Source organism: Cynocephalus volans, chromosome X, assembly GCF_027409185.1.
Source record: "Cynocephalus volans isolate mCynVol1 chromosome X, mCynVol1.pri, whole genome shotgun sequence".
In the NCBI taxonomy this organism is placed as follows: Eukaryota; Metazoa; Chordata; class Mammalia; order Dermoptera; family Cynocephalidae; genus Cynocephalus; species Cynocephalus volans.
The window spans coordinates 63,964,882-63,988,754 of NC_084478.1; positions in this window are offsets into that span (position 1 = coordinate 63,964,882).

The window sequence follows — 23,873 nt, forward strand, 5'->3', positions numbered from 1 at the left end:
TGAAGTACAATATATAATACCCTATTGTCTTTTTAAATTTTTACATACACAGTATCACACTATATTTAAAGTTCTGCAGCTTGCTTTTTTCATGTAATATCACCTTTTGAAGATCTATCCATGCTGATAAATATGGTCTTGTTTATTCATTTATCTTCCCATTCTCCTAGTGAAAGACATTTGCATTATTTCTGTGTTTAGTGTCTAAAACTAGAGGTGGAAATATAGTTCATAGGGTTTAGGCAGTGTGTCGGTTATTAAACGATTGTGTCCCAGTTCCAAACCCACCCTTCTAGACTATGCTTTATGCTTCTACAAGCCACATTTCAGCCTTGTCAGCTGTGCCCTGTTGGGCCTTGTCAATGAGAGATACTAGATATAAACTTTGGGGCTAGGGAAGGAAGAAGGAACTTGCTCCCTTTTTCCTTCCTTTTAGTTTCCTCTTCATCAGAATGTCCACCCAGCATTGCTTCTTCACTCGGGCAGCAGCAGTTCCTTGTAGCAGTAGTTTAATACAGTTTTCAGTTTTCTGGCACAGACAGAATCAGCCACATCTGAGACACAGCATCAGCACTTCTAGAGGAATGAGTTGCAGCTGCATGGGATCACTCCTCCACACCCTTGTAATTTTTAATAATTTCAACTTTTTCACTTTGTTACCTTAGCTTGGCTGCTTTCTTCAGTTGCTACCTTCCTGATAACTTGAATGTTCTTGATAGAGTTTGGATGTGTGGTTCCCACCAAAACTCTTGTGGAAATCTGATCCTCAGTGTGGCAGTGTTGGGAGCTGTTTGAGTCATGGGGGCAGATCCCTCATGAATGGATTAATGCTCTCCCTGGGAGAGGGGGGCCTGAGTGAGATGTCACTCTGTTAGTTCCTGCAAGAGCTGGTTGTTGTTCAAAAGACCCTGGCACCTCCTCTCTTGCTTGCTCTTGCCATGTGATCTGCTTGTACCTGCTGGCTGCCTGCCACTTTCTGCCATGAGTAGAAGCAGTCTGAGTCTTGTGCCAGACACAGTTGTCCCAGAATTGTAATCCAAATAAACCTCCGTTCTTTATATATTACCCAGTCTCTGTTATAGCATCATAAAATGGACTAAGACAGTTCTCTTTTAATTTCTTCAATTATGTAGTTAACAACATTACAACTAGTTAAAATTATTTATTATAAATTCTTTCTATTAAAATAACTGGAGTGTTGCTTCCTGGCTGGGCCTTGATTGATACAGAAGTTTTCTAACTTTATTAAGTATTGATTTTTTCCTTCCAAATTTTATTAATTTACACTTGCATGAGCAGTTTGAGAAAGTTTCCATTTTTCTACAGTCACCAGCACTTATTATCAGTTCATTAAATTGTTGCCAATCTGAAAGGTATGAAATGGCTTTAAGCCTTTGCATTCATGAATGTAGTTTGTCTTTTTATTTCTTAACTCATACTTTTTGACCTTCAGTAAGATTTTGTGGTTTTCTCCAAGAAATTGTCATTGACAGTCAATTTCTTAATAGCTACTTTTCTCATGTATGTGTATATATATATATGCAAGGGTACTTCAAGAAGTTCATGGAAAAATAGAATTGAAAGATACCATGAATCTTTCCACGAACTTTTTGATGTATCCTTGTATATTTCAAAATAGAATGATGTTATGGAGTTTATATACATATATATATATATGCACACATATACACACACCCACATATTTATATGTAATATGTGTGACACACACATACATACCCGCAAAGAATTTATGTTTTATGTGAGCAGTATTCATTTTATTTTACCTACATGTTCACCATCTTGATTACTCTTCATTACTTTCTGCATTCTATCCAGGATCAATTTCCCCTTTGTCTGAAAGATATCCTGTGGAGATTTTGCTAGTGGGGGTCTGTTAGTAGTAAAAGTCTCAACTTTATCTAAGAATGTTTTTTATTGCACCTTGTTTGACAAGCAAAAGTGAATCCTTTACCTTTAATATTTCATAGCACAATGACACAGCAAATGGATGCTAAATTAAATACATTTTGGGGGGTGGCCAGATAGCTCAGTTGGTTAGAGCATGGTGCTGCTCACACTGAGGTCCAGGGTTTGATCCCTGTACCAGCCAACTGCCAAAACAGACACAAACAAAGAAACAACAAATAAATGGGTTTTTTTGCTTCTTTTCTGAATGTCCCACAATGATTTGATCCCTGTACTTGCCCGCCACCAAAAACAAATACAAATAAATAAATAAATAAATACTTTTTTGCTTTTTTCCAAATGTCCACAATGATTATGATGACCCAGGTTATATGAACTAATTATCAGATACCCCACAATATAGCATATACTTGAATATGCATATTATACTTTTTATATTTTCTATACATCATGCCCTCACATTTACTAAGTATTAATTACATTTATCAAGATGCCATCTCATCAGTTGTTTCAATCTTTAGCTCACCCATTTAAAACATTAAACTTAAGTTTTAAAATTTTTATCATGAAAAATGTCAAACATAAATAAAGGTAATCTATAGTGACAGAAAACAGATCACTGGTTGCCTCTGGGATGGGAATTAATTCACAAGGGGTAGGAGGAAACTTCCTGGTGTGATAGAAACAGTCCATATCTTGAAAGAAATAATTAAGATCAGAGCAGCAGTAAATGAAAGAGACCCAAAAAATGATACAAAAGATCAATGAAACAAAAATTGGTTTTTAGAGAAGATAAGAGAAGACTGAAATAAATTCAGAAATGAAAAAGGAGACATTATAACTGATTCTACAGAAATACAGAATCATTAGAGAATATTATAAACAACTATGCCAACAAATTTGAAAACCTGGAGGAAATGGATAAATTTCTGGATACATGCAAACTACCAACACTGAACCAAGAACACAAAGAAAACCAGACCAATAACAAGCAATGATATTGAAGCAGTAATCAGCAGTCTTCCAACAATGAAAAGCCCAGAACTGGTTGACTTTACTGCTGAATTCTGTCATACTTTTAAAGAGGAATTAATACCAATTCTCTTCAAACTATTCCAAAAAATTCAAACAGAGGCCATTCTCCTGAACTCATTCTGTGAGGCCAGCACCACCCTGATACCAAAACCAGACAAAGATACAACAACAACAACAAAAGAAAACTACAAGCCAATATCTCTGATGAACATAGATGCAAAAATCCTCAATGAGATATTAGCAATCAGAATACGACAACACATCGAAAAAATTATACACCATTATCAAGTGGGATTTATCCCAGGTATGCAAGGATGGTTCAACATATGCAAATCAATAAATGTGATACATCACATCAACAAAATCAAGGACCAGAAACATGATTATCTCAATAGATGTGGAAAAAGCATTTGACCAAATTCAACATCTTTTCATGATAAAGGCTCTCAAAAAATTAGGTATAGAGAGCCAGCCCATGGCTCACTTGGGAGAGCATGGTGCTGATAACACCAAGGCCATAGGTTTGGATCCTTATATAGGGATGGCCAGTTAGCTCACTTGGGAGAGCATGGTGCTGGCAACACAAGTCAAGGGTTAAGATCCCCTTACCGGTCATCTTTAAAAAAAAAAGGTAGAGGAGGAATGTATCTTAACATAATAAAAGCTGTGTATGACAGACTCACCACCAATATCATCCTGAATAGGGAAAGATTGAAAGCTTTCCCCTTAAGAACAGGAATGAGACAAAGATGCCCACTCTCACCACTCCTATTCAACATAGTATTGGAAGTACTAGCCAGAATAATCAGGCAAGAGAAAGAATTAAAGGGCATTCGGATTGGAAAAGACAAAGTCAAACTGTTCCTTTTTGCAGATGACATGATCCTATATATAGAAGAACCTGAAGACTCTACCAAAAAATTCTTAGAGCTGATAAACAATTTCAGTGAGGTTGCAGGATACAAAATCAACAGGCAAAAATCAGTAGTATTTTAATACTCCAATTCTGAACTAGCAGAAAAATAAATCAAGAAATCAAGCCCATTTACAATAGTCACCAAAAGAATAAAATACCTAGAAGAGGTGAAAGAGAACTTTCTTTCTTTCTTTTTTTTTTTTACAGTGAGAACTACAAATCACTGCTGGAAGAAATAAAAGGGGACACAAAGAGATGGAAAGACATTCCATGCTCTTGGATTAACAGTGTGAAAATGTCCTTACTACCCAAAGCAATCTACAGGTCGAATGCAGTCCCCATCAAAATACCAATGACATTTGTCACAGAAATGGAAAAAACAATCCTAACATTCATATGAAACAAAAAAAGACCCTGAGTAGCCAAAGCAATCCTGAGCAAATAAAATAAATAAAGCTGGAGACATAACATGACCTGACTTCAAATTATACTACAAAGCTATAGTAACCCAAACAGCATGGCACTGACATAAAAACAGACACTTGGACTCATGAAACAGAATAGAGAACCCAGAAATCAACCCACGTATTTATAGCCAACTGATCTTTGGCAAAGACACCAAGAACATACATTGGGGGAAAGACTGGCTCTTCAATAAATGGGAAAACTGGACATCCATATGTAGAAGAATAAAACTAGACCTGTACCTCTCACCATATACCAAAACCAACTCAAAATGGATTATAGACCTAAATATAAGACCTGAAACAATAAAACTACTAAAAGAAAACATAGGGGAAACACTTCAGGAAGTAGGACTGGGCAGCAACTTTGTATGTAAAGATCCCCAAAGCACAGGCAACAAGAGAAAAAATAAGTAGGATTATATCAAACTAAAAAGCTTCTGCACAGCAAAACAAATAATTAGCAGAGCAAAAAAAGAAGACAACCTACAGAATGGGAGAAAATATTTGCAAACTATGCACCAACAAGGTATTGATATCCAGAATATACAAGGAACTCAAAAAACTTAGTGAAAAAACAACCCCATTAAAAAATCGGCAAAGGGGCTAAATAGGCATTTCTCAAAGGAAGATAAAAGAATAGCCAACAGACACATGAAAAAATGCTCAACATCTGTAAGCATCAGGGAAATGTAAATCAAAACCACATTGAGATATCATGTCACACCAGTTAGACTGGCCATTATCAAAAAGACAGAGAATAACAAATGTTGGCGAGGATGAGGAGAAAGGGGAACCCTCCTACACTGTTGGTGTGACTGAAAATTAGTGCAGCCACTATGGAAAACAGTATGAAGTTTCCTCAAACAACTTCAGGTAGGACTGCCATACAATCCGGCAATCCCACTGCTAGGTATATACCCAAAGGAATGGAAATCATCATGTTGGAGGGATACCAGCACTCCCATTTTTATCACAGCTCTATTCACAGTAGCTAAGAGTTGGAACCAACCTGAATGTCCGTGGGTGGATGACTGGATAAGAAAAATGTGGTATATTTGCACAATGTTATTACACAATACTACTCTGCCATAAAACAATGAAATTCTGCTATTCACAGCAACATGGATGAACTTAGAGAAAACTATTTTAAGTGAAATAAGCCAGGCACAGAAAGAGAAATACTCCATGTCCTCATTCATAAGTGGGAGGTGAAAAAACAAATAAATAAAAGAAGGAAAGATACAACAAATCACAATAATTCTTTGAACTTTCAAAAGGAAAGAACAGAACTGAGGCCACCAGAGAAGGGAAAGGGGGAGGGGGCAGTTACTGAGAAATTGGTAAAGAGCCACAAAAATGATTACATTGTGTAATGATATAGTGATTATCCTGATTTGAGCATCACATGAGTATTGATATTCAACACTGTACTCCACAGATATGTACAATCAATTATGTTTAAATAAAAAAAAAGAAATAAAAAAATTCTGTATATTGATTGGAATGTATGTTAATGGGTGTGTACAATAGTCATCACGTGAGTAAACTTAAGATGCATTTTATTGTATGAAAACTACATCTCAATTAAAATTGAAAACAAAACAATAAAAAGTTCCCTGTTTCCATACCAGAAGTCAGACCCGGGCTTTCTGGGAGAAAACCAGGAATCCTGACCAGTGGAGCAGATGAAAGATTCTGGCAGTGGGAGATCCAGTCCTCCTAGGGCTTTAGAAATTGCCTTGCCCCCTGAAAACGACCTTTTGTTAGGCCCCACACAGGGACATACTCACCCTGCCTTAGCTACCATCACTATCTTGGTGCTACCCCACTGGCCAACACTACAGTGTTTATTTGACTCCCAATAGCCTAAGTATAGTCTCTCCTGAGCCTCCATTAGCCACCCCTACAGTAGTTTTTACCCCCATGACAGTGTCAGCCCAGTGTCTAACACCCCCTTTAGCTCATAGCAGTTCTTCTCACCCTCTGTAGCCCAGAGCACTGTGTCTGCTGACCTTAGCTTCCAACATCTTATTACACCATTTTGCCCCAGCAAATTGGTTCAAAATCTTCTGAACCCTCATTAGCTCATAGCATCATGTCTTACCACCCCTTTTAGCTGCCATTATAATTTTTGCTGACCCTCATTAGCACACAGCATTGTGTCTTATCCCCCCCTTTCACCTCTAGCTTAGTGTCTGATGATCTTCCATTAAGTCAGTATCATGTCTTATTGCCTTCCTCTAGACTTGGCATGATGGCAGCTGACCTCCCATTAGTTCACAGCCATGTGTCTTCTCACCTTTCAACCTAAGGTAGTGTCTGTAGACCCCATGGTATCCCCTCACCATGTCTGCTGATCCACCTTGGCTCCTGGTACAATGTATTTAACCTGATGAGTTCTCTTCATGGTGTGTGTTCACCCTTCATTAGATCCCATCACTGTGTCTGCACAGTGGCTTCAGCACAGCACAATTGCACCAAGATCTGCATGCTGTTCCCTAATTAGCCACCAGTGTGGCAACTTTGATCCTCCTGAGCCCCAGTTCAACCTACATTAGATCTCATCACAATGTCTGCAGAACTCACATGAACTTGCTGCTCTATCTTCTGATTCCCATTTAACAGGTTGCAAGTTTGTTAAATTTGAGGACCTAGTGATGTCTGCTTTCTTTAATATAGCCCCCATCACTGTGTCTTCTGACCATACATTATATCCCATCAGTGTTTCTCCTGACTGTGCATTAATGTCTTTTGATTTATTTACCACCAGCACAGAGTATTACCCCCTTTTGGGCCCATCCCCATGGTTCTTGTCCTTTCAATGGCCCAATTATTGTGTCTGCTGAATCCCCCTGTAAACCACTAGTATCACGTCATTGGCCCACTGCGGCCTCAGTAGAGTCTGCTGACCCCATTTAGCCCATATCACAGTATCTGTTGATTCTCCATTAGCCAACAGTACAATTTCTTTGAAACCGATGAGGCCCCAGCAATGTATTGGCTGACCCTACCTTAGCTACCGTCATTGTCTGCTGATCCCCAATTAGTCACAAGAGCAGAGACTTGAACTTCCATGAGCTCCCAGCACAGTATCTGCCGATTCCACGAGCCTCACCTTGTTGGTCACCCATCAGCCATGAGTAGTGTCTTTGCTGACCCTGCTTTGACCCCCTTTACTGTGCCTTTTGATCTCCCGTTAGCCACTAATACAATGTCTTTGAATGCAGTGATGCCCCAGCTCTGTGCCTGTCAGTCCATCATCAGAGCCCATCACGTGTATGCTAACCATACAGCAGCCTCAACACTGACTGCCGACATCTAGCCTCTACTATAGAGTCTTTGCCTTGTGTTTCTAAATCACAATATTTGCCCACCCTATATTAGTATCATCACTTGCTAATCTTGGTGACGAGTACAATGTCTTTGATCTTCGTAGACAGTGTACTGACCTCAAACACTGCCCCAGAACACTGCCTGGGACTCTTTAGAGCCTACCCTTTACATTAGAGCCCATCGTGGTTCAGATGAAATCATACTGACCATGAGTACGGTGTCTTTGACCTCTGTGAGTTCCCATCGCTGTGTCTGCTGATACTATGTTAGTTGCCGTTGCTGTGTCTGTATCATTAGTCATTAGTATAGTGGCTTTGATCTCTGTGATGATGCCACAAGTTTTCTGATGATCCTAAATTAGGGCCTGTCATTGTTCCCTGATCTCTGTATGCTGATTTGTTGGCTGTTCTTTCAATCTCCACAATTATTCCTTCGACTCTGGTGGTTCCCTAGTCCTTCAGGCTGTTTTCTTGTTATTCTGTCTTCAGTGAGCTTCAGAGACTATTCCTTGGTCTGTTTGGCTGTGGGGCCTATCCCCCTTTCCTCTGGCTGTTCTGTAGTCCCTCTGACTGTTCCAAATAGAAGGACCATTTTGTGGTCTCCAGATGTTTGACAATCCTGCTGTTCCTCAGGTAGAGACACTTTCTCCTTGTGCATCCAGCTGTTTCCTTGTTTCTCTGGGTGTTCCCTCAGCCCTAGAGATTGTTCCCTAATCTCTGGCTTGTCTCCTAGGGAGTTCTCGCTGTTGTATGATATTTGGGGATGGTTTTTCATCTGGCTGTTCTAGAGTCTGTGCCTGGACAGTACTCTAACCACGAGTACTATTATCTGGTGCCTCTGGCTGTTTGATAGTCACTCTGACTGTTGACATCATGGCAGGACTGTACCCCAGCCCCTGTGACTGTTTTCTAGTGTCCTGGCATATTTCCCCGGCCCTGGGTTATTTATTGTCTGGAGCCACAGACTGTTCCTGCTGCTTCTGGCTGCTCCCAATAGCTGGAATAGGTTACCTTATCTTGCCTGCTGTTGCCTCAATCCTGGGTATGATCAGACTTCCTACTGCCTATTTTCTGGTCTCACCAACTGTTTCTCAACTCTAAGGACTGTTGTATGCCCTGGATGCAGCTGGGGGCATTAAACAGCAAGAGGGAATTGCAGGCTGCAGAGGGAGTCCCTGTTTTCCAGGTAGACCCCTTTAGCTATGGCTGCAATGGGAAGTAGTCCTTACAGAGAGGCTGCCTGCTTCAGAGCCCTGCTGTGGCCTTTTGGCAGGATATCTGTAGCCTTGGAGTCCCTACATTTCTTCCTGTTACCTTTCTAGAAATTCCATTAAAGTGAACACTCCCCAGCACTTGGTGTGTCTGTGTGCATCTCCGTTTGGGAGAGGCTGACGGCTGAGAGGAAGCACGTGGGGCCCAGCTCGGTGGGTAGCCTGGGGACTGGCCCTTCCCTCACCCGAGCCTCAGTCCTTCTCCCTAAAAAATAAGCATCACAGCCCCTACCCAGAACCCTTCAGAGGTCTGTGCTAGGGTTGGAGGATGGTTATGGGATGTATTCAACCCTTGGATATTTTTCAGGTCAAAACACAAAACCTTCATAATAATAACAATGTGCCATATTGCTAATAGTGATTTAATTTCCAGGCAGGCATTGTTGTAGTGGTTAAGAACATGAATGTTGGAGCTAGATCTGTATTCATATCTTGCCCCTTAATAGTTTCTTAGATACAACACCAAAAGCACTCTCTATGAAACAAAAAGTAGATAAATTTGGCTTCATCAAAACTGATAACTTTTGTGCTGCAAAATATATTATCAAGAAAGTAAAAAGTCAGCCCACAAAATGGGAGGAGGTATTTGCAAATCATATATCTGATTAGAGATTTGTACCTATTTGTTTATATAAAGAACTCTTACATTTTGATTAAAAAAACATAAATAACCCAACTAAAAGTGTGCAAAGGATCTGAATAGACATTTGTCCAAAGAAAAGATACAGGTGCCCATTAAACACATGAAGAGCCGCTCAACATCATTAGCCATGAGGGAAATAGAAATCAAAACCACAATGAGGTTATACAGCCACTAGGGTGGCTAGAATAAAAAAAGACAGACAAATAACAAGTGTTGGAGAGGATGTAGACACATTGGAGCCCTCTTACATGTAAAGTGGTGCAGCCATTTTGGAAAACACTTTGGCAGTTTCACAAAATGTTAAACATAGGGGTACCATGTGATCCATCAATTCCACTTGGGTGTCTACCTGAGAGAAATAAAAACATATCTTCACACAAAAACTTGCACAGAGATGTTCACAGCAGCATTATTTATGGTTGCCCCAAAGTGGAGACAACCCTAATGTCCATCAACTGATGAATGGATAAACAAAATGTGTTATATCTGTAAAATGAAATATTAATCAGTAATAAAAAGGAATGATGTACTGATACATGCTACAACTTTGAAAGCATGTTAAATGAAAGCAGCCAGTCACAAAACACCAGATATTGTATGATTCCATTTATATGAAATGTCCAGATTAGGCACAACCGTGGAGACAGAAAGTAGAGTAGTGTCTGTCTAGGCCTAGGGTGGAGAAAGGTGGTAGAAATGAAGAGTGGTTGCTAATAGGGATGGGGTTTCTTTTGGGGATATGAAAATATTCTAAAATTCTATTGTGATAGTTGTATAACTGTGAATATACTAAAACTAATTGTGTTAAATGGGTGAATTTTATTGTATGAGAATTACATCTCAATAAAGTTGTTTTAAAAAAGAAAAAATTATAAAAAATATTTGAATTGTCAGTATTTTTAAAATTTGAGTCCTTGTTATATATATATATATTTATATTTATATGTATATTTATATATATTTATATATATAAATAATATTATATTCTTTTTTGGCAGCTGGCCAGTACAGGGACCAAACCACCCTGGGCCTTGGTTTTATCACCACCACACTCTAAACAACTGAGCTAACCAGCCAGCCCATATATATATATATATATATATATATATATAAGTATATTTCGTATAATATAAAAATATATATATTATTTAAAATATATATATATATATATATATATATATATATATATTTGGCAGCTGGCCAGTGTGGGGATCTGAACCCTTGACCTTGATGTTACAATGTAATTTTTTTTTAAGGAAAAAATTTTAATCAGTGCCTACTTAAGATTTTTGGGGAAAAAATCTTGCCTCTGCCTTGTTTTAGCTGTGTGTCTTTGGGGAAGTCATATTACCTGTCTGTATCTCAGTTTCTGCATCTGTAAAGTGAGGATAAAAATAATGCCTAACTCAAAGGGACAATGTGAATATTAAGTGAAGTCATATATATAAAGTGCTTAGAATAGTGATAGACACGTAGTCAGCTCTCTGTACATATTAGTTATTATTAGTAGTAGTAATGGTAAATTTAATTTATAACTTAGTAGTGATTAGTCTTATCAGTAAGGATTATTTGCAATATTGCAAATAATGTTTAATATTAGGAATGATAATTTACAGTATTGGAAATGATGTATAAAATTAGTAGCAATAATTTCACGCACCCTGGCAATTTTAATTAACTCATGATTCTGACAGTCTTTCCCAAAGGCATTACAAATATAATATGCTTGTTGGTAATGTATTTCTTCTTATTATGATGTTTGTACACTAATTTCTGGTGTGTAAATCTCTCCACTGACAAATACCAACGTTCCAAAGACTTCTGAGGACAATCATGCCCCCAGTGATATTGTTCCTGTTCCTATTTCCAAGTAAGGTCACATTCTACAGTACTGGGGGTCAGGACTTCAATGCATCTTTTGAGGGGACAAAATTGAATCTGTAACAGTTCCCCACTGTCGACCTAGGGCTCGGTCTCACAGATCCCTCAAGCCCGTTGTCCAGACTGGGTCACAAACCCTTCACACGCAGGTCTGTGAGCTGGGTATTAGGAAAAGGTCCTTGGAGCCGTGGGTGAAGAAATAATAGGCTTTATTCAGAGCTAGAAGCGAGTCCTCTAGAAGCTTCACGCATCTGCACCGTTAGTCCTTTTTCTCAAGTCCATAATCCAAAAAAAAAAACCCCTGATGCACATGCGCAATCACATTAGACACTAACAAGGAACACCCGTGTGCACGCGCACGCCCACCTCAGATGCTCGGCAAGACTCCAAACATCTGAGGGGTCCTGACCATTTTCCTTATATTTTCCCAACAATCCACCCCTTCAGGGTCCCTTGCCATACAATCTATGCATTCAGAATCTTCCACGATGTTCCCTTAGTGAGGATAAATGACCCTTACATTTATATAACCTATTGTCTGTTCAGTATGCCTTAAGGCTTGTCCTATTGTTCTGTCCTTTCAACTATTAGCTGCTCATGTTCGGTTAGTAGTCATCATTGGTGTGATTTTCCATGGGAATCCTGTAGTCATACTGATGGGAAGTTCAATGCATGTTTAGTAGGCCGACACGTCGATCACGTGACTCTGGTGCAGTGCCTGCAGCCAGAACACTATGGGTGAAAAGACAGAAGGGTTATGGTACCAGTAGGGGACGTTCTCACCCCTCTGGTAAGATACACGCCAGTTTGCCATCCTGAGAAAGGATGGTTGCAGGAATAGGTATCTTGCCTGGTTTATGATACCATACTTTATCTACTAACACTGTTGGATCTGTAGGTTCTACATGTAACAGTATAGGGGAACTCATAATTGGCCATAATGATAATACAAATGTGCCCTTTAGAATAGAGCTCTTATCTGTTCCAGGCCATGTTACCTTTATTCAAGGAGGCCAGGTACTTGTCACCCAAGGAGAAACTTGCAAGTTTTCTTCTAATCCTTTCCCCCAAGGCCCTATTAAGCCTACCCAGTGTAAACAGGGGGCTTCTGTTTTCCAAGGCCATTCCCATTGTACTGTCTGTCGCTGTTGTAAACAGGTTGGGGCTGGTAAGAGAATGTTTACATTCCTGCCATATTCTGGCTTCAAAAGCTTATCTTTAGTAGTGATTTGCAGCTGTATAGGTGCTGCAGCCCTATGCAACAGAGCTTCCACTGAAGAGGGCCCGCCCTTGTGGGGTCTCATTTAGAATTCTGACTGTCGGCCCTAACTGCCATGTCCACCCCTTCAGGGATGGGGGTTGGGCAGATAGCCTTAGTCCCTTTTTAAAAAGACCATTGTACCGTTCAATCATTCCCACTGCCTGGGGATGATATGGCACATGTAACTTCCACTGAATGGACAACTGGGAGGCCCACCTCTGAAACCCATGTCCAGTAAAGTGGGTTCCATTGTCACTCTCTACGACTACAGGCTGGCCGTACATGGCTGTAAGGCTATTCAATGCCTTCACAGTGTTCACCTGGTCTGGGGCCTTACAAGGCCATATGAACAGAAGACCAGTAGCCGTATCAATAGCTGTGAAGATGTATCTGAAATTCTCTGACCTTGGCAGTGGTCTGACAAAGTCCACTTGCCATTGAGTCAGGGGCACCCTTCCTCGAGTTATCTGCCCATCTGTATGGGGCACCCGCCGGGGGTGTGGACTCTCGAGTATACACTGGACAAGCATGACAGGCATTCACAACATCTTCCCATTTTATAGGCAAGGCCCATCTTTGAGCCACCATCCACATGGTTTTGCTGCCAGCATGCTGCATTCGTCGATGTAACCACTGGGGTACATCAGTAGCTGGGGCTCTCTCCAGCCATCTTACCTTAGCCAAGGCATCGGCTTCATCATTTCCTGGACTGGCTAAGGGGAAGTGTCCTGTGACATGGAAAAGAGTTACTTCTTTTTCATGTCCTCATTCCCATAACTCTTGCCACATGGCTTATTCCCACAGGGGTCGGTGGCCTACCATCCACCATTGATACTTCCAAGTAGAGATCCAAAGGGTTAAACCTTTGTACACAGCCCAGCTGTCAGTACAGATGGTTAATGGCCCAGGCTCATTTTTTATCACCATCCAAACAGCTCTCAATTCAGCCCATTGACTGCTTTGCCCTGTGCCATTTTCATACCACATGGTATCTGTTAAGGGCTGGACAGCAACAGCTGTCCACGATGCTGAGGGTCCCATGCTAGAGCCATCTGTATACCAAGCTTGCTCTGCGATAGGTCCCTGTCCCTCATGGAAAGGTGTAGCTTCCACCTCCATGGGTAAGGGTTGTGTCAAAGTTTCCTCCACAACCTCTACTGGTCCTAGCACAGTTTGCAACTCTTTGGACCGAGGACTCGTTGACACAGTGCTCCTTTGTTCTATATATGCTCCCCATTTAGACAAAGTGGGAGTCTGAGCTATGCCCGTTTTAGGGTTGGTTGCCCACGTGTGCAGCCAACCTATTATGGGGTATGTCATCCTTACTAGGACTTTGGCAGTTCCTGTGATAGCTTCAGTGGCCATCAAGGCAGAATACATAGCCACTGCTTTTCTATTAGAGTATAATGCACTTCAGCGCCCTTCCAGAGCTGAGACCAGAATCCTACAGGTGTTCGGAATTGGTCTTGTCTCTGCCACAAACCCCATCCTAACTCTTCTTGGGTTATATGTAAGTCTAATTCAAAAGGCTTAGTGGGATCAGCCACTTGTAAAGCCTGTATTGCCCTTTTTGTAGCTCGGTAAGCCTGTTCTACTTCCTCAGGGCTCCTTTCTTTGTCAATGCATATACTGGGTGTGCCATATGGGGTACAAAATCTCTCCGATAACCCAGAAATCCCAAATATGTCTGTAGCTGAGCTACAGTTGTGAGTCGAGGGTATGCCTGTATCTTATCTATAATAGCTTCTGGGATGACCCTTGTCTTACCTGACCAGAGCACTCCCAGGAATATGACTGAGAGCCCAAGTCCTTGCACCTTGGCTGTGTTCACAGCCCACCCACATTGTTCCAAATGACTTAGCAGCATTGGAGCTGCCTGGGTTAAATCTGTAAGAGAATCAGAGGTTAGTAACAAGTCATCAATGTAGTGAAACATTGTAACTGTGCTGGGCCTAGTCCACTTGGCTAGGTCCCCAGCCACTAAACCATGACAAATGGTTGGGCCATGCAGATAACCTCAGAGCAATACTTGAAAGGTCCACTGTCTCCCTTCCCACATGAAGGGGAACTGATCTTGGCTATTAGCCGAGATTGGAATGGAGAAAAAAGCATTTGCAAGGTCCAATACATAATGATAAGTCCCCAGCTGAGTCGTCAGCTGATCCATCAAGTTGTGAACTGAAGGCATGGCTGCATGCAAAGGAGGCACTACTTTGTTCAGTTCTCGATAGTCTTCAGTCATTCTCCAGGTACCATCAGGCTTTTTCACTGGCCATGCCAGAGCATTAAAGGGATTATGAGCCAGACGAATAATGCCAACATTCTCTGACTCCAATATAGTGGCACTTATCTCTGCATGTCCTCCTGGTAGGTGATACTGCTTTACATTAACTACACATCTTGGCTTGTGTACCACCTGTGGGTCATGTTTAGCATATCCTCATAACACAGGCTTTACTGTCCGTATTCGCAGCTGAAACTCTCCAACTGTTGTTTGCAGGTGCAAGCAATAAAGTACATCCATACCCAAGATGTATTCAACTATGGGGAATATATATACAGTATACACACGAGGAGGTAATCGTCCTATGCCCAGTGGCAATGACACAGCTTTAACTTCAGTAGTATGTCCTCCATAGCCATCTATACAAACCGTTGCCCTTGGAAACTTATCTGGATTGCCGTATATCAGGCTACATTCTGCACCTGTATCCACCAATGCCAAAACATGCTGCACATTTGTCCTTGACCAATGTATTGCCAATTCAACATGAGGCCTCCGGTCCTCGCCTGCCCCTAAAAGATGAGTACCTTGGCCTGTTCCCTAATCAAAATGGAACAGTTCATCCACCTCTTCGGGAGCAACCAAAAAATCCTTTAAATCCACTGAGCATACCTTGCTACCTGTTTCCTGCCGTTTGGTGAAACGCTGTTCAGGGTGCAATTGCTGCCACAAGGCAAACAGGACTGCATTTGGCTGCCAGTCAATTTTCTTGCTATCAACCCCTGCTGCAAGCAAGTCAAGCCACATCTGCTTATGGCTGGTCTTGCTTGGTCCCTTTGGGATAAAATCCCGAGCATTTCTTGGGGGTTTGGACTTAGCCAACTTTCGGACTCCCTTTGCTTGTCTCCTATCCTCTACTTCACCCAAGCTGGCTATCAAGGTCGTTACCTCATGTATAGGATGACCAATGTATGGGGCCAGTATGGCCATCAGTGACCCAAAGGATGTTGATGGAGCATTCTGCAGCACTATGTCTCTCATGCTGCCTGTAAAATTTTCATCATCTGTGCCACAAGTGTTCACATTAAACATGAACTGCCACATCCCCAGTTCCCTAATTATTTGAACCAACTCAGCATATGTTTGCCATTTGCTCACAATCTTGGGCAGTTCTCCAGCATTCGCCTACATGGTTCAGGCAGCTGCATTCACCCAGTCCATTAAGGAGTGATTACTTCGCCCTTGTGCATACCTGCGGCTATTTTGTAGCCACTGCCTCAGGGACGGGTGCATGGTGATGGAGGCCAATTTCTCCATCTCTTCATCAGAGCACCTCACACCGTTACCCCTAGGTCCCATAACCGCAGCAGCCAAGCAACCAGAGGCTCCCCCTGTTTCTGCTGGAACTGTCTCCCCAAGTCAACTAATTCAACCTGGATATACGGGACACAGGTAGTGAGTTGGGTCACCTGTGGATCGCCCGCTGGTTGTCCACCTGGTCCCATAGACCGCTCATGTTTCATTTTCTGGTGCACAACAGGTCATGACTGGAGATGCACGGTCTTCTCCAACTCGCCACTGGGCTTGTTATCTTCTCTGGTGTGAGAGGCAGGGGTGGCCAGTCGCTGCACATCATCTTCCAGGACATTTTCTGCACTTCCAATAACTCTGCTTTCTGCTTCAAATCTCGATCAGCTTGCAGTATAGTGAGCAGCAACCAGATCCCAGTCAACAGGAAAGTGGCCATAGGGCACCACATATTCAAGAGTAGCCACGTTTCCTCCTCCCAAGGGGCTTTTGGCTCCTATACCTGCTCAGAATCCTGCTGACTATGCCAGTTGTAAAGCTAGGGCTAATGATGGAATCCTGCCAACTATGTCAATTGTTGAGCTACGGCTAGGTCTTAGAGACCCTCGAGCCCTTTGTCCAGTCTGGGTCACAAACCCTTCACACGCAGGTCTACAAGCTAGGTAATAGGAAAAGGTCCTTGGAGCTGTGGGTGAAGAAACAATAGGCTTTATTCAGAGTTAGAAGCAGTCGACCGAATATGGCTTCCTGGAGTGTCCTCTAGAAGCTTTGCACATCTGCACCCTTAGTCCTTTTTCTCAAGTCCGTAATCCAACAACAACAACAAAAACCCAGATGCGTATATGCAATCACGTTAGACAATAACAAGAAACACCCGTGTGCACGTGCACGCCCACCTCAGATGCTTGGCATGACTTCGAACCTCCGAGGGGCCCTGACCATTTTCCTTATATTTTCCCAATACCCACTCTGCAGTCCTCACTGGACAAATCCCCACGTTTATAAATCTCTACTGTTGCCAAGACTATAGATGACAAACTCCCAAGCCGTTGGTAAATAATTCCCTTGAAAAGTCCCCTTTCTTCAGTGTGGCATATGCTCTCTTTCACAAATACCCAACTGGCAAATACTATTGTATTAGTTTTCTATTGATGTGTAACAAATTACCACAAATTTAGCAGCTTAAAACAATACACATTTATTAACTCACAGTTCTGTAGGTCAGAAATCCAGGCAGGCTTGGCTGGGTTCTCTGCTTAATGGTCTCACAAGGTCAAAGTCAAAGTGTTGGCTACACTGGACTCTTATCTGGAGGTTCTTGGGGAAAGCCCACTTCCAACCTTATTCAGGTTATTGGCAGAATTCAGCTCTTTGCAACTGTAGGACTAAGGACTCAGTTTCCTTGCTAGCTGTCAGCTAGTGGCTGTTTTCTGCTATTAGAGACCATCTGCATTCCTTACCACATGGGCCTCTACATCTTCAGTGCTGGGTAGGACATGTCAAAGGCTTCCAATCTCTCTGACTTCCTCTTCTGCCACCCGAGAAGAAAACTGCGTGTTTGAAGGGCTCATGTGCTTAGACTAGACTCACCTGAATATTCTCCCTATTTTAAGGCCAACTGATTAGTAACCTTAGTTTATCTGCAAGATCCCTTTTACTATATAATTTAATATAATGACAGAGTGATATCTCATCATATTCATAGGTTCTACCCACATTCAAGGAGTTTATACAACTGAGAGGGATATTGGGGGTCATTCTTAGAATTTCACCTACTACAACCACTTTTTTTCCCCGCTGTGGAATCTTTCTAGTCATACTGCAACCACTTTTGAGCTATCTCCTTATTCATGAATATCCCACTGGCATATTCCCCCATTGGCAAATCTCCCTTTTCATAAATACCTACCCATTGGCAGATCTTTCATTCATGAACCTGTTGCGGGGATAAAACATTAAAAAAATACCCATCAAAACATCCATTCATGACCCCTCTTGACAAATTTTCCCATTTAGAAATAAACACCACTGACATATCACCCATGGATGTTTCCCACTGAAAAATCTTGTTTATGAACACCCATTGGCATATTTCTTATTTACAACCCCTGCTGAAAAGTCTCTTTTTATAAATTCCCCCTATAATACTGTCTTAGTCTGTTAGGGTTGCTATAACAAAACACTATAAACTGGGTAGCTTGTAAACAGCAGAAATTTATTTCTCACAATTCTGGAGGCCGGGAAGTCGAGGATCAAGGTGCCTGCAGCTTCAATGTCCTGGTTCATAGATGGCACCTTCTTACTGCATCCTCACATGGTAGAAGGGGCAAGGGAACTCTTTGAGTCCTCTTTTATAAGGGCACTAATCCCATAAGGGTAGAGCCCTTATGGCTACAAAGGTCCCACCTCCTGATACCATCACATTGGAGATTAGGTTTTAACATGAATTTTGGGGGGTACAGACATTCAGACCATAGCAAATACATACTCTCTTGTTGCTACCCACTGAAAAATCTGTATTCTTAAATGATGATAATCCACTTATGGCCTTTGATGACAAGTTGGCTTATTTATTTATTTATTTTATTGTTTTTAAAAAAATTTACCATTATACAATGTAATTAATTTTCATGGCCCTTAACCAATTCTCCCTCTCCCCCTTTTCCACCCATGGCAACCTCAGTTCTGTTCACTTTTCTTAACAAGTTCAAAGAATTATTGTGATTGTCATGTCTTTTCTTTCTATTTATTTGTTTGTTTATTTATTTATTTTTATTAGCTCCCACATAGAAGTGAGAACATGAGGTATTCCTCTTTCTGTGCTTGGCTTATTTCACTTAACATAATTTTCTCTAAGTTCATCCCTTTTTGTGCGAATGGCAGAATTTCATTCTTATTTATAGCAGAGTAGTATTTCATTTTGTACATATACCACATTTTCCTTATTCACTCATCCAATGATGGGCATTTAGTCTGGTTCGAACTCTTGGCAATTGTAAATAGAGCTGCAATAAACATGGGAGTACAGGTATCCCTTCAAAATGATGATTTCCATTCCTTTGGGTATATACCCAGCAGTGGGATAGCTGGGTCATATTGTAGTTCTATCTGTAGTCTGAGGAACCTCCATACCATTTTCCACAATGGCTGCACCATTTTATAGTCCCACTGACAGTGTATGAGTGTTCCCCTTTCTCTGCATCCTCACCAGCATTTGTTATTCTAAGTCTTTTTGATATTAGCCAGCCTGACTGGGGTGAGATGGTATCTCAATGTGGTTTTGATTTGTATTTCTCAGATGCTGAGTGATGTTGAGCATTTTTTCATATGTCTGTTGGCCATTTGTTTATCTTCCTTAGAGAAATGCCTATTTGGCTCCTTTGCCCATTTTTTAGTTGGGTTACTTGTTTTTTTGCTATTAAGTTGTTTGAATTCCTCATATATTTTGGATATTAATCCTTTGTTGGATACATAGTTTGAAAATATTTTCTCCCACTCTGTTGGTTGTTTTTCTACTCTGTTAATTGTTTCTTTTGCTGTGCAGAAGCTTTCTAGTTTGATATAATCCCGTTTGTTTATTTTTCCTTTAGTTGCCTGTGCTTTTGGGGTCGTATCCATAAAGTCTATGCCTGGTCCTACTTTCCGCTATGTTTTCTTTTAGGTGTTTTGTAGTTTCAGGTCTTATATTTGATTCTTTAATCCATTTTAGAGTTGATTTTGGTATATGGCAAGAGGTATGGGTCTAGTTTCATTCTTCTACATATGGATGTCCAGTTTTCCCAGAACCATTTATTGAAGAGGCAGTCTTTTCCCCAGTTTGTGTTCTTGATGCTTTTGTCAAAGACCAGATGGCTGTAGGCATATGGGCTGATTTCTGGGTTCTCTTATTGTCTTCCAGTAGTCCATGTGTCTGTTTTTATGGTGGTACCCTGCTGTTTTGGTTACTATAGCTTTGCAGTATAGTTTGAAGTCAGGTAGTATTATGCCTCTGGCTTTTAAAATTTTTTTCTCAATATTGCTTTGGCTATTCAGGGTCTTTTGTTGTTCCCTATGAATGTTAGGATTGTTTTTTCCATTTCTGTGAGGAATGTCATTGGTATTTTGATGAAGATTACATGGAATCTGTAGATCACTTTGGGTTGTATGGGTATTTTCACAATGTTAATTCTTACAATCCAACAGCATGGAATATCTTTCCATCTTGTGTCCTCTTTAATTTCTCTCAACAGGGATTTGTAGTTCTCGTTGTAGAGATCTTTCATATCCTTGGCTAACTTTATTCCTAGGTTTGTTTGTTTTTTTTCGTGACTATTGTAAATGGGCTTGGGTTTCTTGATTTCTTTTTCTGCTAGCTCATTGTTGGAGTATAAAAATGCTACTGATTTTTGCATGTTGATTTTGTATCCTGCAACTTTGCTGAAATTGTTTTTCAACTCTAAGAGTTTTTTTTTGTAGAGTCTTTAGGCTATTCTATATACAGGATCATGTCATCTGTAAACAGGGACAATTTGACTTCATTTTTTTCCAATCTGGATACCCTTTACTTCTTTCTCTTGCCTGATTGATCTGGCTAGTAATTCCAAAACTATGTTGAATAGGAGTGGCAAGAGTGGGCATCTTTGTCTCATTCCTGTTCTTAAGGGGAAAGCTTTCAACTTTTCCCCATTCAGGATGATATTGGCAGTGGGTTTGTCATACAGGGCTTTAATTGTGTAGAGATACTTTCCTCCTATACCTAATTTTTTGAGAGTCTTTCTCATGAATGGTTTTGAATTTTGTCAAATGTTGTTTCAAAATCTATTGAGGTAATCATAGGCTTTTTGTCTTTGATTTTGTTGATGTGGTGTATCACATTTATCGACTTGTGTATATTGAACCATCCCTGCATCCCTGGGATGAATCCCATTTGATCATGGTGTATAATTTTATGGATGTGTTGCTATATTCTTTTAGGTAGTATTTCATTGAGGATTTTTGTGTCTATGTTCATCAAAGCTATTGGCCTCTAGTTTTCTTTTTTTGTTGCATCTTTGGTTTGGGCATCAGGATGGTGTTTGCCTCATAGAATGAATTGGGAGAATGGCCTCTGTTTCAATTTTTTTGGAATAGATTGTAGAGGATTGGTATTAATTCTTCTTTGAACATTTGGTAGAATTTGCCAGTGAAGTCATCCAGTCCTGGGCTTTTCTTTGTTGAGAGACTGCTGATTACAGCTTCAATCTTTTTGACTGTTATTGGTCTTTTCAGGTTTTCTATGTGTTCTTGGTTCAGTCTTGGTAGTTTGTGTGTGTCCAGAAACTTGTTCATTTCCTCCAGGTTTTCACTTTTTTTGGTGTATAGTTGTTTATAATAGTCTCTAATGATTCTTTGTATTTCCATGGTGTCAGTTGTAAAGTCTTTTCTTTTCTAATTTTTGTTATTTGTGTTTCCTCTCTTGGTTTTTTTTAGTAAGCCTAGTTAATGGCTTGTTTCTTTTGTTTATCTTCTCAAAAAACCAACTCTTTGTTTCATCAATCCTTTGTATTGTTTTTTGGGTTTCTATTTCATTTAGTTCTGCTCTGATCTTTATTTCTTTCCATCTACTAACTTTGGGGTTGGGTTGTTCTTGTTTTTCTAGTTGTTTGAGGTGAAGTGTTAGGTTGTTTATTTGTCATCTTTCCATTCTTCTGAAGTAAGCATTTATTGTGATAAACTTCCCTCTTAGTACTGCTTTTGCAGTATCCCACAGGTTTGGTATGATGTGTCATTATTTTCATTAGTTTCAATACATTTTTTGATTTCCTATTTGATTTCTTCTTGGACCCAGATGTCATTCAGTAGAATGTTGTTTAATTTCTGTGTTTTTGTATAGTTTCCAGAGTTTCATTTTTTATTGACTTCTAGTTTAAATCCATTGTGGTCTGAAAAAATACATGAAATAATTTCAGTTTTTAAAAATTTGTTGAGACTTGATTTGTGACCTAACATATGATCTATCTTGGAGAATATTCCATGTGCTGATGAGAAGAATGTATATTCTGTGGTTGTTGGATGAAATGTTCTGTTGATGTCTGCCAAGTCCAACTGGTCTAACGTGTTGTTTAGATCTTGTGTTTCTCTGCTGATTTTTTGCCTAGATGATCTGTCCAGTTTTGAGAGTGGGGTGTTCAGTTCCCCTACTGTTATGGTATTTGGGTCTATCTCTTTCTTTAGGTCTAATAGTGCTGGCTTTATATGTCTGGCTGCTCTGATGTTGGGTGCATATATATTTATAATTGTTATGCCTTCTTGCTGGATAGATCACTTTATCATTATTTAGTGGCCTTCTTTGTCTCTTTTTATGGTTTTTGGTTTAAAGTCTATTCTAAACAACATAAGAATAGCTACTCCAGCTCATTTTTGGTTTCCATTTGCATGGTATATCTTTTTCCATCCTTTCATTCTTAGTCTGTGTGTGTCTTTACAGATAAGCTGAGTCTCCTGAAGACACCATATTTTTGGGTCTATCTTTTTAATTCAATTACTCAGTCTGTGTCTTTTGAGTGGGGAATTTAATCCTTTTACATTAAGAGTTATTATTGAAAGGTGTCGATTTACTCCTGACATTTTACTGATTTTTGTTTGGATGTTTAAAATATCTTTTGTTCTTTTCTTTCTGTTTTACTGTTTGTATTCTGTTGGTTGGTTTCTTGAGGTGGTAAAGTTCTTTTCTCTTTATTGTTTGCATTTTTGTTTTACTGTTGTGTTTTATTCTTTCTTAAGTATTCATGTTAGTGATGGTTGTTTTTCAGGTACCAGATGCAGTAATCCCTTGAGAAGTTCTCATAGGGCTGGTCGTGTGATGGTGAACTCCTACAGTTTTTGTTTGTCTGAGAAATATACTATTTGTCCTTCATTTTGGAAGGATAGCCTTGCTGGGTATAGTATTCTTGGCTGGCAACATTTGTCTTTTTGTAGTTTGAATATATCATCCCATTCTCTTTTGGCTTTTAGGGTTTCTGATGAAAAGTCAGCTGTTAGCCTGATAGAAGGTCCCTTATAGGTGACTTGATTCTTTTCTCTTGCAGATATTAAGATTCTCTCTTTGAGCTTTGCCAATTTGACTATAATGTGTCTTGGAGAGGACCTTTTTGGGTTGAATTTGTTTGAGCATCTTTGAGCATCCTGGATCTGAAAATCTGTATCTCTCCCTAAACCTGGGAAGTTTTCTGTTATTATTTCATTGAATATGTTTTCAATGCCTTTTTTCTTTTTCCTCCCCTTCTTGAACACCCATGATTCAGATATTTGAGTGCTTAAGGTTGTCTGCTATCTCTCTTAGATTTTCTTCATCTTTTAAAATTCTTCTTTCTTCTTTTTTTTTGTCCACCTGGGTTATTTCAAAAAGGCCATCTTTAAGATCAGAAATTCTCTCTTCTGCTACTCTGCTGTTTAAATTTTCTGTTGTGTTTTTTGTTTCATTAAAAGAATCCTTCAGCTCCACAAGCTCTGCTACATTCTTTTTTTGGCCATTAATTTCTTTGTACATTTCCTCCTTCAGGTCCTGGATACTTTTTCTCATTTTTTTTGTGTTGTCTAACTGAGTCTTCTTGTATCTAACTGAATTTCCTTAGAATTGTTGCTTCAAATT